The following is a 19,243-nucleotide window of genomic DNA, read 5'->3' as shown; positions in this document are numbered from 1 at the left end:
ATTGCTTTGCCTCCCAAAACACAAACTAAAACGCTGCAAAATTAAACTAAAGAAACCAAACCAAACAAAAGAACAGGATTCTAGGTTTAGGGTTCGTAAAGAATCGATAGCTAATAGAAGAAATTTAATTTAGTCAGGATAACAACCGATATAGAGTTACCATTAGGCAGCAAAAAATAGAAAAAACAGGGATTATTAGAGAAGATGAGAACATACCGTTTGAAGAAATATTGAGAAATAAAAAGCAAGAAATATGAAAGTTTGCGGCAGGTTTTTTTTTTTTTTTTTTTTTTTTTAGCTAAACGGGATTAGATTTAGGTTTAGCTAAATATAGGTGTAAACCCTAGTTTTAACGCTTAACCCCATGACCAATAGGGTCTCGCCAAGTGTCCTTTCCAGGTTTAACGTGAGAACTCTTTTCTAAGCGACTGTGGCTCTCTTCTCTGAACGACTGTGGCCCTCTTCTCTGAGCGATTGTAGGAATTCAACGGTGACGCTCAGCATTCAACATGGGACTCCAGTGACTTAGGATTTTAAAGGATTTGATGTTTGTCGAATTGGTATGATTTACGAAACCAAAACATATTTTTCAACAGTGTCCTAGATATATTTGTTGGAGGTATAAGGCAATACAAAGCCTCTGTATGGCAGCTGATCAGGTTCCCAAAAGACAGGGTCAGACAATGTGGACTGTACTCAAGGTGCTTATCTGGTGACATATCTTGTTTTGACCGGATAGTTCAATTTGCTGTCTCTTTTTGTTTTAACGTTGGATGTTGTCCTATATTTTGTACATATATATACTAGTGTCTAACAAAAAGACGCATAATACATTAATTTAAGTGCAGGTAATTAAAACAGGCATTTCAATTAGAGACAGGCATTTGGTGTTTTATATATACTTGTATTTTTTCTGTAAAATTGATACTGATGTCCAAACCTGAGATTAATCTTGGAAATCTTGAAACTCTAAACTTGGAATATCATAGAATATATGCGATTAACCTTAACAAGTTATGAAGAGTCGTGAATGATTAATAGTGAAATTCCCTTAACAAATTATGATTAACCTTAACAATACTAATGATTAACCTTAACAAATTATGATTAACCTTAACAATACTAATGATTAACCTTAACAAATTCCCTTAACAAGTTATGAAGGGAATTTCATAAGTAGTTCTACGTACTATATAAAGAATCCTTCATGTAAACGGTCCAGCAGTAATCTTTTTGAGTCTCAGGCAAAATTAATAGTGAAATCAAGATCTGCGAATCCTAGGAGATGGTTAAACATAGCGATACTAGTAGCCTAAATCTTCCAAATAATCATCTTCGAAGAGGAAGTATAAATTTCACGCCTAAACAGTATTTAAATATCTTGCAGTCGATGGGTCAGGCACTCCATATTGTTGACCTCGATGGTGTCTTAGTTTACTGGTGAGTATTGACACACTGCCATTCACATATATAGTACCCCTTCCACCTATAAATTAATTGGCTTCATTTTAGAAAAAAAAAATGTTATTAATTAATTGGCTTATGCATGGTAAGCCGGAATTTCGGATGTTACATCTTTGTCCATTTAATTTCAGGAATAGAGCCGCCGAACAAATTTTTGGGTACTCTGCATCTGAAGCTCTTGGTCAGAATATGAACCGATTAATAGTTGAGGAGCGAAACGTCGATGTATCAGATAAAATACTCCAAAGGAATGCCTCATCAGGGGAGAATTGGACAGGGATTTTTCCTATCAGGAGTAAACAAGGCCGACTAATTCAAGTAATTGGTACCTCTTCCCCATTATATGATGATAGTGGTACTTTGGTGGGGATTATCTGCGTATCAGTGGCTTCGGAGTCTTTTCAAGACAACACTGTACGGACGTCTCCTGGCACAGAACCCAATTCTCTTAGTAGCAAACCTTTGGTAGATGATTCCTATCCCCCTAGCTCCAGTTGGCTGTGTAATCCTAGTACTTGTCTAACAACTACCAGACCTGATTTTGATCTTTGGCATAAACCTCTGAAAGCTATCTTACCGTCGATGATATCAAAATTAGTAAGTTTCCACAAAATCTAAACCATCTCACTCTCTATATATATTTCTATCTCTCCTATATATATATTTATATCTCTCTCTCTCTTAACGCAACTTTGTATCAGATATCGAGATCGAAGAAAAATAAGGTAAGGCCAAAAATGAAAACATTGGAAGCCGCTCCGTCTGACCATAGTAGGGTGGATTCTTCCCTTAAGAACGTACGCCTATGGAATCTTTTTGGATATTCTGCTGACGGAAAGGGTGCAAGTAAAAATGGTGTCTACGTGTAACGTGATCATAACTTCCGGGGTGAAGGGAGTATCATGGTCGTGGGAAAGCATGCAAATCCTGCAGGGTGCGGGTGGCAACGAAGTCTCGAACAATAAAGGAACAACTAATAGCATTGGTACTGGTAGTACGAGTAGCAGTCCTCGTCGTAAATTTTATATGGAAACAGACTATTTAAATTATGATATCTCCTTGAACAATTTGACATTCCGTGAACAGATTGGGCGAGGTACGTAGTAAATATATACATTATTGCTTAAGCATTTACTTCTGTTTTATCGTTTAACTGTAGAGTCGGTCCTTTTTCTTTTACATATACTATTACTGTTGGGTCTCAGGTTCAATTGCAACTGTGTATCGTGGACTGTGGTGTGGCACGGTGTGTAGTTTGTCTTTCCTTCCTGAAATCTACATTTATCGTTAAAAACAAAAATAAAAAAAGTCAACAACAAAAATGCTTACATAAACAAATTTGTAGTTTATTAAAGAAAATTGAGAGCTAAACATGTTGAGAAGAAGAAATTTTGCTTTAAGTAAGGTCAAGTTTTGACTGTCTTAGTATGGCATGGGCTAAAAAAATGCATAGGTTATAACAGGGCGGAAAATCTTCCAGGGGTGGGGCTAGAATACTACCGGTTGTCTATGCCGCCAAAAGCCGCTACGATCTTTTTTTTCTAGAACGAATTGCGTAATTAATGGTTAATTTGGATTTTTTTATAAAATACTAGATAAATCAACTGATTAGAGAAGAAATTTATGGGATTATGGAAGAAAAATTGGAAAGTAATGAAAGAATGTATCACTACTTTTTAAACGAAATCATGTGCTAAAATTTATCTGGGATAAAACTGCATTGAGTTATCACGAATACATGAGGGATAAATAATGTTTTAAAAAAATTTCCTACATAAAAAAAATATCGGGCCGAAAATAGGTGCACGTTATAGCCCGGGTTAGCCCCTTGCTAGACTTGTCCCTGGGTTATAGTTTACTTTTAACATCTGGTGGTCTAAAAATAAATTTCGGGAAAATTTCCACATCAAAATATTTGGTGGTAGAAACAGAGACGATTTATAGCCAAGTTTAGCCACTTGTCGTCCATGTTACTAGACGTTTTTGGATAAATTTAAGAGTATTGAGTTTCTTTAGTGTCATTTTAGATATGTATGAGTTTTAAATATTAAAAGCTAGTAGAAAACTTTCTCTCTCCAAAAAAATCCTCTCTGAAAACCCAACGAAACCCTAGCGCCGTTTGAGTTTTCTCTTGCTCGGATCTTGCTCTATTGGAGCGGACCTGAGCAAGAGAAGCTCAAATGATCTTCTCCATTTGCCTTTTCATCTTTTACTGCTTTGATTTCATCTTTTTAGGTTAGTTTTTGGTTTAAATCTGACTGATTTCTTTGAGAAATCTAGTTGGATTTTCATCCTTTAAGTTTTAGATCGGTGTAGAGTAGTTCTTCTCTGGTTTGTGTAGATTCGTTATTAGGATTGATGGGTTTTCTCTCTTTGCGGAGGAAAATTTCTGTTTCAATACTTCTTCAACATCTCTTAAATCAGGATCAATAGCAACAACGGAATCACTTGTTGCAAAAATAGCAGCAGCAATCACAAGAGTTTCAACTACAGCAGCAATCACAAGAGTTTCAACTACAACAGCAACAACAATCACAGAATCAACAAGAATCACAGAAACAACACAAAAAATCACATACTGAACTCTAAGATCAATCAACATAACATCTGATTCAAAGAGACGAAGTAGCAAGATCTTATCAGTAATCAATACCCCTGTTTTGGGTTCCTTTCAGTTACTATGTTACAAAAAAGTGGATCATTGTATGATCCTGCCCTCTCCTGTTCGTGACCAGGAAAGGAGTGCTATGTGTGGTTTTTCATCTCCACACATCCAAAACCCTGAGAGATGGATGGATCTTTTTTTGGATCCTAACAATTTTACCTTGTGCAAAATTGTTAATTGATTTGGAAGAAATTAGTTCTTTCCAAATAATACCATCTAAACTTCACATTGAAAGGATTCAATTAGTTGTATTATTGTGTGATTCTCTTTGCTATGTCTTTAGAGTTGTTAGTGTCCATATTATTCAAATTTACTCAAGTTTCCTACATCAGATCTATAAGTGTTGTTGCTCATATTATTCTTGTAATTTCTGTTGCATACACCATCTCTGTAATTGTCCCTGTAATGGTGTTGATGAAGTTGTAATGGTTCCTTAAGGTGCTTTTGCCTTAAGTTTTTCTATTAAAAAAAAGAGCTTTAAATATTAACTTTGGTTTGGGCTTTCGCTCTGCATCACCATTTCTCCCAGGATGTTGCAATTAAAGTATTTTTCAACTTTGAATACTCAAAAGACTTGCTAAAGCAACATTCCTTCGGACAAGAGGTATTACTGATGAAGAGGCTGAGGCATCCAAACGTGGTACTCTTTATGGGGGGCGTAACTTCGCCTCAGCATCTGTGTATTGTCACTGAGTTCCTTCCACGGTTCATTCTCTACTTTTAGCCTTTTTCTGTTGATTGCTAACTGGATAATTTAGGTTTCATATTATTCTACTTACTGGGTGTACCTACAACTATCCAATTTGCAGTGGAAGTCTGTTCCAATTACTTCGACGTCAAACTACTACCACTGCTACATTAGGGTGGAGACGGCGTGTTCACATGGCTTTGGACATTGTGAGTGTGTTGTTCAATTCCTTGCAACAACTTTTGCTGAGGAATTTTAATTAGCAACCGGCAACCAGATTTTCAAAATATTGTTTTTGGAACTACCTTTTTTTGTAGCCACGAGTTACGCATTACCTTCATAGTCACAAAGCACCAATTATTCACCGTGATTTGAAGTCATCAAATCTTTTGGTTGCTAAGAACTGGAGTGTCAAGGTACTTAATATACACAAAATTGTTTAAAAAGACCAAAGTCAACAATTTCCGGATGAAAAGGACATCTAGATTTTGATACTGTTTAAATAAACAAAACTGTAAAAATAGCCAGGATGTAAACAGTTTCATCCTACCCATTTTCGAATATTTTTTCTTATTTCAATTTACATCAGGATGCATCCAGTTTCATCCTTGCTATTTTTTAAGTTTAAGTCGGAATGAATCCTTATTATTTTTTTGGTGTCCATTTCACCCATATTAATTTTTACTCGTCCATTTGAACCATGTTTTAAAAATATTTGGACAAATGACCCATTTTCCGCTTAATATACTGTCTTATTGGATGCAGGGAAAATCATTTATTAACCTCCTTGATATTGTTTTCATTGTGATTAGGTTGGTGATTTTGGACTCTCGTGACTCAAACACGCATCATTTATAACAACAAGTACTGGAGACGGAACGGTAACACACGTCATAAATAGCATTGCCTTAGTTCTTTTGTTTCTTTCTTCTGTAGATTTGAAATAGCAGATCCTCTGTATTTGCTGTGTTTTGCAGGCACAGTGGATGGCGCCAGAGGTTATCCGTAATGAGCCGGCAGATGAGAAGTAGGCTACCACATTCTTTAATGAGATTTCACTCCTTCTTTCTCGATCCCCAAAGATATATAAACTTTCTAACTTCTACATGGGAAATTGAATAGGTCTGATGTATTTAGCTTTGGAGTTGTTCTATGGGAGCTTGCCACACTAAAAATCCCTTGGAATGACCTGAACCCAATGCAGGTATGTTCATCACAGAATATGATTCAACGGTGTATCTAATAACTTCTTCACGAATCACGACTTTTATTTTTACTCAAAAATGGATATGAACCACGCAGGTGATCGCCGCTGTAGGATTCATGGATCAACGAAATGAGATACCAAAAGACACTGACCCACTTTGGGCATCTCTAATTGAGAGCTGTTGGCACAGGTATGTACTTGATTTTGGAACGTGCTTTTTTGTTAGTTTGGGTCGTACAATTGCTCTATTTTCTGCTAGGCATTTCCGCACATAGTAATATCTAAAGAAAATCTTTTGGATATTTTTCGTTCTTATACTTAACTGCAATTTGATTATGCAGGGATCCGAAATGTCGCCCAACATTCGAGGAAGTGCCTGAAAAGTTGAAAGTTCTGCAGGGACATTATTTTGCTCAAAAGCCAGCATATGTGCCTTGCCGCTTTCCTGTCTAGAAATATGAAGAAGTTTATTACTATGTGCCGAGTCAATGAAGAGATGAGTTGGTTTTATATTTTGTGCTCGATACTTGTGATATACTAGTATTATGTACTATGAATAACTGCTTTGTGATGACGATGTCATAAACTCATAATAAGGTATGAGTTGGTTTGATATCTTATATTCATACGAGTGACATAAATTCAAATTCAAAACTGATCAGCACCAAATTAAAAAAATTAAAAAAAGTTAAAAAAAAAAATAGTACTAAATCTATTTCGCTCTAACTTGATTCACATGTGGTTTTAATTAAGTTTTTAGCTTGACTAAAGTTTGTGCTCTCTTAGATTTTGGATTTCATTTTTTCACGGTCAACAGAATGCTCACACCAAATTGACTTTTTATTGAATAACAAGCAAAATAGTTAACTAGAAATGTTTATACAACAAGAAAGATAGAAATGCCTTTAATTAGAACCGGGTCCGTCTTTAAATTGTACCAAGCAATATCCATCAGTAGCATATGACTATTTTGGTGGCTTGAAATAACCGTAGAACGAGAAGAAGGTCCGGCAAAATGTTAGTAGTAACAGAATTACGGCTGCGAAAAGTGAAGCAACTTTCCACGGACTACTAGATTTTGTCGTAGTACATGTTCAGTTCTCTCATGTGCTGACGTAAGTGGCAAGTATCCGCGTCGTAAATGATCTCCCCGCTAAGTTTATTGATCAAATTTGCAACATCCTTATCGCTTCCTAATGCGTGATTTATGACCCTGGAGGGGCAAAATATCGCATAACCCATATGAGTGTGCGAGAGACGTAGCACGAGCACGTGCGAAAAGATCCAATATGGGTGTGCGAGAGTACCACACGTCGGATCCGAAATAAAAGGGGTTTATTAGTTGTACTCCAATACATATTAGTTGTCATCCACTATGTAAGCACCTATATAAAGAGAAAGGCATGAGAGAAAAATAGAGGATATGGTGGAGAAAGAGACATTATTTTCTTTATCATCTTCTTCCCTAAAAACTGGGTCTAGAGCTCCAAATACTCATTGATGGAGATTATAAATGTAACATTCATGTAATGACAACAATCACTAGTGAAGAACCATGGATGTAGATCACAATGATCGAACCATGTAAAAATCCTTGTCTCCATCTTTACAATTTTAGCACTTTTACCTTCTTTTATGATAATTATGTTAAGATCTACGGAAAATATGATGGGGTGTTAGGTGTGGGATTTCCTGCAACTACATTTTGGCGCTAGAAACACTACTTTGTCCTTGTGCATGATGGTTTGAAGTAATTTCAATGAAGAAACAAATTTTCAACTGTGTAGAAAATTTGAAAAAAATAGAAGAAGAGTAAAACCAAGATCCTAACATAAGAACAGAGAACAGAAGGCAGAAGAAGAAGAGTTGAAGAAATATCCAAGAAATCCAACCAAACTACATCAACAATTTGTTCAAAAGGAGAAATCTCTTCCTTATCTTTGTGATTATGTGTTCAATTATTTAGATCTAGAAATTTTTAAACAAATATTTCAGAGAATATTTCATGAAAACTAAATTTTATTCTTTGATCCAATTTTCGTATAAAAACGGGATCCAAAATCGTTATCAACCATCGATTTATAATCAATAAGTTATGTTGTGCAAACTCTTTTAATAGATTTCGGAAGCATCAAATATTCAAATCTCCGATTGATTATAAAAACAGATGTCTTTTCTTTTCTGAAAACAAAGTCAAAACGGATTTCATCAATGATTTTGATTTTTAGTATGACAAACCGCTTTATGAATTCCATTAATAATTATCATCTTCACTAAAAGGATTGATTGCTTGCAGTATCATTAACCAAAAAAGGGAACAGAGTTCATGATGTGCGAAGATAATAACAGCAAGCACGATGAGATGAGAGTCTTAAATTTTGATATGTAGATCAAAACTAAAATAGATGTCATTGATCATGATTGAAAACAATAAAATAAATCAATGATAAAAGAGCGATAAATAAGAAATAAATCTACATACCAAAATAATAAAGGAAGACGATGTTTAACGTGGTTCAGTCATCTCGACCTACGTCCACGGACGAAGCCCCTGAGGGTGAATATTATTGATCTCCGGATTAAGATGATACTGGGATGATTTACAATTACATGGAGAACTCTAATTTATAGAGTTAGATTGAACTAAACTAGGAAGGTAGTTATTTTAGGTATATTCTTTAACTTGCGCTTCACTTCACGTGCCTTGGTTACACGGTAACTTGACTTGGTCTTCACTTCAAGTCACGGTTGCCTCAGACCTTCTCTTCTCCTCGGCTACCTTGTATATACATAATATATACTCTAATCCTCCCCCTCAAGTTGGACACGTAGAGAAAAGTAGTGTGCAACTTGGACAATTAACAAAGACAATATGGTACCAGGACTTGATTTGACTTGAAAAACTGTCGAACACAACTTGATATCTTGTACGGTTGATTATTAACCATGAGTTGCTGATGAAGTTAGTGACAGAACTGGTTGTAAGCTTCTGTGTCCCCGGATGAAATATACTCGGAAAAACTTGGACTGAACTGATGGACCGTCTATAAACTTGACCTGGATAGGCTTGGAGTGAACTTGGAACGTCTTGCAATATTGTAGTTGCAGGAAATCCTACACTACACCCATCATATGATTTCATTGTTGATCAACTCATTTTTAGATTTACACTCTTAATTATATTGATTAATTTTTGAATGTTCTTACAAGAAAGATAAAGAAATCAAGAATGAACTCTGGTCTGAACTTTCTCTCTCCTATTTACTTGTTTCTTACTCAAGAAAGATCTCTCCCTCTTTTTACAACTCGAATAACTATTTATAAGGAAATACATAATGGATGACAGCTAATCTGTCCTTTATTTTCGGACATGGCTTGCGACATTCTCGCAACCTTACAAATATTAACTTCGCAAGTTTTCTAATTTTCGCAGGACTATCACATCTTTCTCATGATCCTTACTGACGTCGTTTCTGAAATTGTTCTGCGACGCTATTGCGCAATACCATTGATAATTTCGCTGAGACATAATTGTTGCGAGATTCTGATCCTACATCTTGCCTCTTCTCATATCTTCTCTGCAAAGTAGAGAATGATGTGAGAAATGCCGCAACTGCTTATCTTCTCATATTCTACATTTATGACACGTATTCTTTCTTCCATTTATTTCTCGACACGTCTTTTGTAACCGTTACTTTTTAACCGCTTAAATCTTTCCGTATTAACCGTGTTTATTTTCTCGAGGAAAAATTCCCTTTATATATACTTCTTTTCATTCTCTTATTCTTTCCTTTTATTCTCTCTGCAACTTCATCGTTCTTCTGGAAATTCCATTATTGCAATTTTTCTTCTTTCCTCTTCAATCTTTTTAAGTTCTTCTTCATCTTCAACTAGATCTTCATAGTTCGTGATCTTGTTCAAGACAATCTCCCTACTAGCATTTTTCATGGATTCATCAAGGTTAGTCTTCTCTTTTCTTCCTTATAATTTTTGCTGAAATTGATATATTTGAAATTAATCTTGTTTATTGCCTTATGTGATTCCCATACTCTTGTTATTTCAGCAAAAGCGGCTCCAACACTAAATTTACAGTTCAGAACCCTAAGAATCCCAAATCACAACATAAAGTTGTCGCGCACAAAAGAAAGTCTGTGAATGAGAAGGTAGTAAGAAACACTATCTTTTTTTAATAACAATATTGTTTCCTCTGTTTCTTATCTAGATTGTAATTCGCAGGGTGATAAAGATCTTCATAAACCTCACAAGAAATCTCGCCACCTCAAGACTGTTCCAACTTCTGTTCCCTTCCACCTACTCATTTTTCCAAATCTCCTGCGACATCTTCGCAAGATAAACCTTTGTCTCCAGTTCGTGAAGATGCTGCCTATGATTTCATTTCTTCCAAATCTCCTGCGACCTCTTCGCAAGATAAACCTTTATCTCCAACTCGCGAAAATGCTGCCTCTGATTTCATTTCTCCAGCTGATCTTTCTATGATTGAAATTCCCCTTATGGATCCTTCTACGAATGAAACCTCTTCTCTTCCCATTGAGAATGTTTCTCAACCTTCTATTTCTACTATTTCTCTACCCAAGTCTCTTCCTCTATCGAAAGAAACCGTGAAAGGGATAGATATTGCTTTCAAGGTTTTATCTGAGATTCTGGATGATGGCAAGAAGTCTTCTACTGATCCCATCAAGTCTAATGTTTGCGAAATTTTGAGCAAGCATTTGGGTTCTGACAAAGCTGCTTCGCATACAGTTTTAGAAAAAGAATGTAATGCTCTTCATTTTGAAAATCAGAAACTTCAAAATGTTCGCAGACAGTTTTAGAAAAAGAAGATCTGATAGACCTTGGTTTGCGAGGGGAGGGAACTTACTTAGAAGCTTCTTTATCTTTTGACTTTGCTTACTGGAATGCTCTTTTTCCTCTTGAATCTCCTTTGTCAAAACTTTGATTTGAACATCGTCCTTCTTTGCTTTCTCGCGAACAAGTCTAATTTCCACGAGGCTGGCCATGTGACGGTAGACCTCCTGTGAATTGAAGAATCGTAATTCAAGAAATAAATCTCGGACAGGAGGAAGGGATAATGGGAAAAGTATAAAAGGCTCACCTGGTTCATCAAAGCTGAGTGTTGTTGGAGAGACAAGTTCATGTAGGCGTTAAGTAGTACGGATGGATCTTGAGAAAGGAAGTCATCAGAAGTAAAAGTCACCAGAGATTCTAAAGCACGAGACCTCATGGATGGGTCTTCGCGAACTTTGTAAATCTCTTGGAGAAGCTTCATGTCCGGATCATAGAGAGGTTTAGACAGCACAGATGGAGTCGCTTACTTATTCTTCTCGCCAGCAGAGGGATCCTCTATGGATTTCTTTGGAGGAGGAGTTGTGCGAGGCTGAGAAGGTTGAAGCTTGGGAGGGGTAGAGAGACTTGAAAGTACGACAGAACTTGGAACTGCGATCAAAGAAGCCAGATCCAAGACCTTTCGTTGCCTCTTAGACCCGCCAGAAGAAGGGACACTAGTCTGCGAGATAATGAGTTCGTCAGGAAAAATGACTTAAAAGATGAAGTATGCGAAGCAACAATTATGACGAAGTAAAAATACCTGAGAAGAAGGAGGAGGTGGAACAGGATGATCACGCCTTTTTCGCCCCTTAGTTGACTCATGAACGGGCTGCTTCGCAAGAAGAGAGTCATCCTGTGAAAAATAGAAGGTTAGAATTTAAAGATATCACAAGAAGAAAATAATAGGCGGGGTAGATACCCGTTTGGGAGTTAAAGACTCGGAAGTAACAACCTTCCCCTTGGGCATCCTGAGAAGATCATCAACAGGCATCACGAACTGAAAGATAAGGGGAACGTAAGAAAGAGATTGGGGCCCGAAGCGAGATAAATCATAAGGAAGAAAAACATACCTCGGCTGGCACAGACCACCGAAATCTCCAGGGATCACAACCAGCGAGATAGCAGTATTTAGGAAGATGGCCTTGGAGAGGAGCCCCCTTTTCGTCAAAACCCCAAACAGAAGGGCCACCAACCACCAGAGGAAACATCGCCCAATCATCATCACAAGAGAGGCGAAGTTGGGAATCCACATATAACATAAGAGCTTTGGTCGGAGCATAATGACATTTCAAACAAGATCAATACCCCACTCGTGGTACTCTCTCGTGCTGGTAAAATCAGCTGAGTATTTGGCCACGAAGAAGTCCACATTGAAGTCACGAAAATCGAATTCTTCAGCTGCTGATGGGACCTTCGAAATACCATTACTTGAACGAATCCTAAACTCGCTGGAGATGCGAATTGCGTTACCAGAGAGTTGAAAAACTCCACACTGCAGCTTGCCCAGAATCTCGAGAAAGATGGGGTTAGAAGGATCGTAAAGCGGGAAAGATAGTTCAGCCCTCAATTGGCCCAAAGTGACGATCATCTTGTCGGACGTCCAAATATCCGACTGAATCCACCTGTAGTTCAGTTCCATGTCCTAGGTAGCAGAAACAGGCGGACTCACAGAAGAATCAACGGCGGGAATGAGGGTTAAACCCATCTTTTGAAAATCTTCTTGGAATTCTTCAAGAGATTTGAGTGAAATAGTCGCGAAAATCTTCTTGGGTGCCATAATAACGAAAAAGGAGTAAAATATTTAGAAAGATAACAACAATGGCAAAAGAAGGAGAAAGCGCAAAAACTAGATGAACGCGGAATAAAGGAAGAGGAAAGAAACCCCAGACCTAAATCAAGTGGGATATAAATAGCACAAAAAAAATGACCGGCCTAGTGGGTTGACGACACGTTCGAGGTATGCTAACCAGTAACAGACGGTTACTCAGAGAACGTGGACACGTGGAAGCAGGAAAGTGGAGAACGTGGCGGTTAGGGAATCCAAAACGGTTCTTATTCCATTCTCGTATGGATTGAATGGAATAAGACAAGGAAAAATGTGGGTACACGAAATAGACTCGCCACTGTCAGAAGGAAGAAGCATGACTAGGAAATCTCACTTAAAGATCTCAGTCAGGGACTTGTCAATTCGAATGTCAGAATTACCTCGTCACCGACCAATCCCGCGAAGTATCATACAGAAGCAAGGAGACTTACACAAGGAATATAAGTTACGAAAGACCAAGCTAGAGTACCCAACAAGATGCCAACGAAGAAACCAAAAGGGCGAAGTACAGTAACTTGGTTAAAAAGATAGATCGCGAAGTAACTATATTGGGGAACAAGAAAAGAGACAGGTGTCGCGACAAGCCCACGTGAAGATGGCGAAAGAAGGGGAAAAACTTGATGAAAAATGGATTGGGCGAAGTATAAAGCATCCCCGAAAGAACTTGGCGAAGTAAAATGAGTTGTACCCCATTAGGGTTGGTTAGCCTATAAATAGAGGTCCTTGGGCAAGGCATGAGGGATCGGATTTTGGAGGGAGAGAAAAAGATCTTAGGGTTTCCTTGAGTTCAAAAACTTGTATTTTGTTTCTTTAGAATTCATCAATAAAGATTTCTTGGTTCATATTACTTTTCATGTTTTAGATCTTGATTGTTTTCCTTTTTGGGTGTACTTAGAGATTTCCAGTAATTACACAGTTTGTCTTCTCCGTGCAAGTATATAAAGTTATTCAAATGCTTGTCTTACTAGCACTTATATTCATGTATGATGCGTCTTTTTGTTAATAAAAGGCAGAACACTAGCATACCAGAACATAAGATACGTTGAAACAAAAAGAAAGAGCAAATCGAGCAATCTCGTCAAAAACTATGTCACAAGATAAGCACCTGCAGAGTGCCCATTGTCATGTCTCTTTGCAACCGGATCAGCCGCCACATAGTATAGATTTTGCATTAATTTCCTTATTTCCTCTTCCATGTCCATAAGTAAGAATAGTAGTAACTACGTATGTATACCTTCGATACCCTTCGATTTTATTTTCATTTTGCCGGTATCGGTGTAGTACAGTGATAAAGTTACTGGGTGATGATATCAGTGATCTGAGTTTGAAACGCGCCAGCACCAAATTCTTTACCGGTAAAAAAAAAACAGTGCAAAGGAATAACAATAACGAAGAAACTGCTAGTTGATCTAAAAGATGGCTTATGCTTAGGTTCTGTAAGGTTAGATAATTCACGAGGAATACAAAGAAGAAAATTACAATAAATTTCTACAAAGTTAATGAAACAGAAAATTTAATAATAAAATCTTATTAGAAAAATAACATGAGTCGGGAATTCTCTTTTGCTTTAATAAGAACAGCAATTATTTCAAAAAAAAAAGAAGAAAATTATTGGATATTTGTCACCTTATGTGGGCTGTGCCTGCTGAAAATTTGCCGACTTTTATACTGCTGCGCATTCAAGGCATTATAGTAGAAAGTGTCATTCATACAAAGGGCCGGCCTTGGCCCAAACTTCACCTTCATCACGGTACAGTCCAAGGAGCATGAGAGATCTTTTCTATCCTTTGGTCACATGCAAAAAGAAATAATAATGGAGGTTAATAGTAGAAAAATATAGTTGTGAGCAGCACTGAAAAAAGAAAAGAAAATTCATGAGTATCGTTATTAGTTATTAGGAGGGAGGAAACTGATACGAGGAGGGGTAAATTGAGGGTGAAAATAAAAGATGCTAGAAAGGAACAATCAAACTTTGCTTTTGGGTAATCTTCCTTCTGAAATCTCAAACCTTGTCAAGGAAGATTACAATGTTGTAATTTGATTTTCTCTTAATGAAAGTAGTTTTTGCATGAACAAAATAAAATAAACCGCTCAACGTACGTACTTATAAAAGAGGGAGTAACCCATCACACTCTTAAATACAAACTATCTCACACTAATACATTATGGGTGACATTTTTTCCGATAAAACTTAGGCAGTAGCATATCTGAAGATAATATTTTGAGATATTCTCGTCTTTCGGAGCTCTACACACTCACAAAAAATGGGCACATTCCAGAATAACAAACCTCACCATCTACTAATCTTAATTTTAACGGTTGAAAATTTGTTGATTTTCGACGGTAAATTTTCAAAGTAATAGATTATGGAATTTTACATTTCGGGATGTGCTCATCTTTTGTTGGGCATGTAGAGCTTGGAGAAACAAATATATTCCCAAAATATTAGCTTCAATACATGCTAACGTTTAATTTTTATAAAAAAATTTAGTATCTAAAGTGTGAATAGTGTGAAAATAGGAGTATAAAGGGATCCTTTCTCTTAATGAAAGTAGTGGTAGTTTTGACATCAAAAAAAAATAAAATAAGGCGCTTAACGTACGTATTTATAAAATAAAATTGATTTGCAAATAAATATACCAAGAAACAATTTGATCTAACATTCTAACTTCTCTTTCTTTAAGTCTCTAATGCTACCGCTTGGTACGTGAAAGATTGTGAAAATATTTTTATTTTATGGTGTCTTAGTAATGTTATTAATAATCTTCATCATTCGTTAGGCATGCATCTAAAAAGTTTATGAAAAGAAGGAAACCCTAAAAGGTTTAAAATTCCCAGAAGTAAGGAAACCAGTTTCAGTTTGGGTCTCTCTAGCATCAAGATTCGGGTTCTTATCCACCATCCTCTTTACATAGTCCTCTTTACATAAGTTATATAACTTTCCTTGATTATAGCCTTAGCATGATATCATCTTTCTTTTCAGTTTTGATCGGTAGCCTTCACATCATTTTTTTCATATCTAATTATTCAGTTAAATAATGGTGGATGTTCAAAGATATGTTCAAACGTTAGTGTTATGAGAGATGGAAAATGAAAATGAAGATTCATTCTTCGTCCATCTTTTTGCTATGACGTGAAAACTGTAGCGCCCCCTAATCTAGCAGCTGACTAATCCAAGATATTAACTAAAATAAAGAGACACTAAGAATCTAAATCATAATCTTAAGCATTCAATTAAGAAATATGCTACAAAACTTAACCCAAAACTAGCCCCGCTCAGAAATATATATACAAGAACTCCTCTCAAATGTTACATATACAATAGTCATTTGGTTTTCAAATAGAATATTCAACATAATAAACATAGCCGAAGTACTCTAACAAACGGACTCAACTCCTCGAAGCTTTCGCTGCGCAATTCTGATCTGTCTCTGAAACTGAAAGTGGGAATGAGTGAGCACATCATCCCTAAAAGGGGTTCCCCGTAGGAATAACATTTAACTTTTATGCAATCATTGGAAATGATTTGAAAACAATTCTTGTTTTCCCTAAACACTAAACACAACCAATTCATATAGGTAAACAATCATGTACATGGAACTAACTCCTTCCAAACAATATATAATATGGTGACTCGTTTGATCGTTCCGCACCTAGATAGCTATATGGTGACTCGTGCCGCACCTATTTAAGCATAGCTCGAAAGTGAGTAATATAAATGAAGGAGCAGTATCCTATATACCACAGATGGAAAATCTCATTCTCCAAGCAATCAATGTAAATTCTTATTTCCTAAACAATTCATAAATGGGCGTAGAACCATTAGATAGATTTGTATGAATTATGTGATGAGCCTTGTGTGAGCCTTTTAGCTAGATTCTTAGAATTCTTGTGTGATTAACAGTTAGTCTTTATTAACAACGATCGATTCCAAGGATGAACCAGTGGATCGCAGATCTCGAGATAGGCATGGCTTGTCATCAAAAGAGGTGGGAATACATTCATCTCTTTTATTTCCACTCTTATTTTTTCCCTCCTCAAATCAATTTCTTCCCTCCCATCATGAGTACTCAAATTCATTCATCAAAAAAGTTATTTTGGGAAAATGTCTATGTTTAGTGCCTAATTAGACTGACCAAAGACCGCCAAGCCAATACTTAAGTGACTTTTTGAATTTGGTCAAACTAAAGCCGTCAAGTCAATAGTTCATTTCTTTTACAAAGTTTTCGAGGCAGCATTTATAGTTGTCATGCATTCAAACATGTACTACTGAGTTTGATTTTTGCTTGTGGGATGCGGTAATTCTAGTTTCTCTCATTACTGTTGAATTTTATCTTAAAACAATTCTTTTGCGTATACTTTAAATATGGCAAAGGGTTTTGATAATGAACCGATCTCACACTTTTATTGTTTTCTGGAAACGCATGCGTAAGATTTTTGAAAACACCAGATCTACAGACTTCTAATCATACTGCAAGTTGATAAGCTTGATTATTACAATCTTAAATACATTGAGAAAGTAATTTCTTTACATTCAGCAATTTGACACCCTTGCTGATGAAATGAGATTTAACATAAAAACTAGATGGTAACCCGTGCTCTGCACCGGGTGCTAATACTTTACCTGTGAGCATTTGCCCTTTAGTTTCCTTGCACTATCCATTTAGCAGGATCGTATTTCTGGTAAGAATAAGTTGTACTGCAACTAATACGAACCCTTAAAGATATGAATCCAATTAGGACACAAATCAATCAGATTAGAGAAATATAAAATATTATATTTAGAACCCTTGAAGACAAACATTTCAATGAACAATAATGTCATCTAAACAATTGCTTGTCATAGTCATCATAGACTTAGAGCTAAATTGCAATGAATTCGCATTTGACAGAACTCCTAAGAAAATCTTAATTCCGCTACATATTTTCAGTTGCAAATCTTAAAGTGAGTCCATATATATGGTTCTTTCAGTTTGAATTTCTTCTAACAACATCTTTGAATGATACCTTAACTTTTTCTGCAACATGAGTGTGAATATGATTAGGGAAATAGTAGTAAACGCCTGCATATGATATTGTAATATATTCATTTGGGCAGTACCATGTAGGGATTCTAAAATAATGAGGATTCGAATTTGACTCAAAGATTAGTAAATCTAAAAAAAATTGGTTTAGGCAAGGGTAGACAGCAAACCCCTGTCATTGCCATAATCAAATTATGCATGAGATACTGTACAATCATGGAATACCTGGCAGAAACAGCAGTGTTCTTCATTGCTCTCACTGATTCATTTGTTGATGCTAATGCCTCCATTGTAGCCGACTCGCTGCTGTTCTAACAAAATCTCAAGAGTTTCTTTAACAAAAGCTTGAAGATAGTACAGGTTGGGTATGTCGATTTCCTCGACCATCCTTTGACATACCACAGACAACAATTTTATTCGCATATTGGATACTTGAGAAATTTTTATGAGCTCAGCTAATGCCCATTCCATTGTAGATAAACATGTCTCTATTACCGCACCAAATTATTCCTGAAAAGACCTATAAATACAAAATGATATCAAATTTTCAATTTACGAATTGACAAAATAGTAATCACCAATTGCAGATGCTTGTACAGGTAACGGTTTAAAAAAATATCAATAAAAATCACTTGTGTAAAGGATTGATTTATGAGTATACATGGCTGCATTAAACTAAGCTTACCATGAGCAATGTATTGATCTTCTGGTTGTCGATATTAAAATTGAACTTGCATTCATGTTTAACCCTAATGGGTAAGATAGTGAACATGATTACATTTTCATTCTCCAAAAGTGGTATTTACTTTGTCACATACTTAAGAATGCCATAAAGCTAAACGCGTATTTAACACAAAAAACAACACTAACAAATCCGCGGTACCACAAATAAAGAAGCATATCAGTCTTCCGATCACAGTTCACCACAACTATGTTTAAGTAAGAACGTCTTACAGTTCTCACATCACATATTTCCTATTTTCATAGTCATCTCAGCACAAAAGCACGATAACAGGGAAGCATATATGAGCAAACAATTTAAGTAAAGCGTTAGAAACTTTGTTATATCATATGACTGCCTAACATTTTCGAACAGAAAAATACATGAGGTTGTGTAAAAGTTGACCTATTTCCATCAGAAAAAATATAATCATCTCTTGTGCTTTCGAAAGCTCCACCAAGACTTAAATCCCAAAGTAATATTTGACTAAAAACTCTATGGATTATCTCCTAATGTTTTGATAGTAATCATATATACATTCAGGTCTTACCGGAAAGGATTAACAATACAGTCGTTGCAGCCTCACCCATCAAATGCTTAGCATTAGTAAACACAACCCAAGACTGGGTACTAATGCCGCAGAAGCATATCTAAGTTACTATAAAATCCATATAGAATGTAATCCCCAAAATACACATAAGAACACGAAAGTCAAATTCAATCCAAATGAGATATACCACTAAATCTTTTAAATCTACTGCATTTCTGATATGTCTCCCTTGATGAAAGTTCAAATGGACATTC

The 19,243-nt window shown here is 36.2% G+C and overlaps 1 pseudogene; it reads left to right on the top strand.

The window, feature by feature from the left end:
* Positions 1 to 1,285: 1,285 nt before the first annotated feature.
* Positions 1,286 to 6,477, top strand: LOC113339669 (annotated as a pseudogene).
* The last annotated feature ends 12,766 nt before the right edge of the window (positions 6,478 to 19,243 follow it).

This window comes from Papaver somniferum, unplaced genomic scaffold, assembly GCF_003573695.1.
Source record: "Papaver somniferum cultivar HN1 unplaced genomic scaffold, ASM357369v1 unplaced-scaffold_21, whole genome shotgun sequence".
NCBI classification, from domain to species: domain Eukaryota; kingdom Viridiplantae; phylum Streptophyta; class Magnoliopsida; order Ranunculales; family Papaveraceae; genus Papaver; species Papaver somniferum.
The sequence above is the reverse complement of the archived record's forward strand: the minus strand, read 5'-3'. Positions and strand labels throughout refer to the sequence as shown.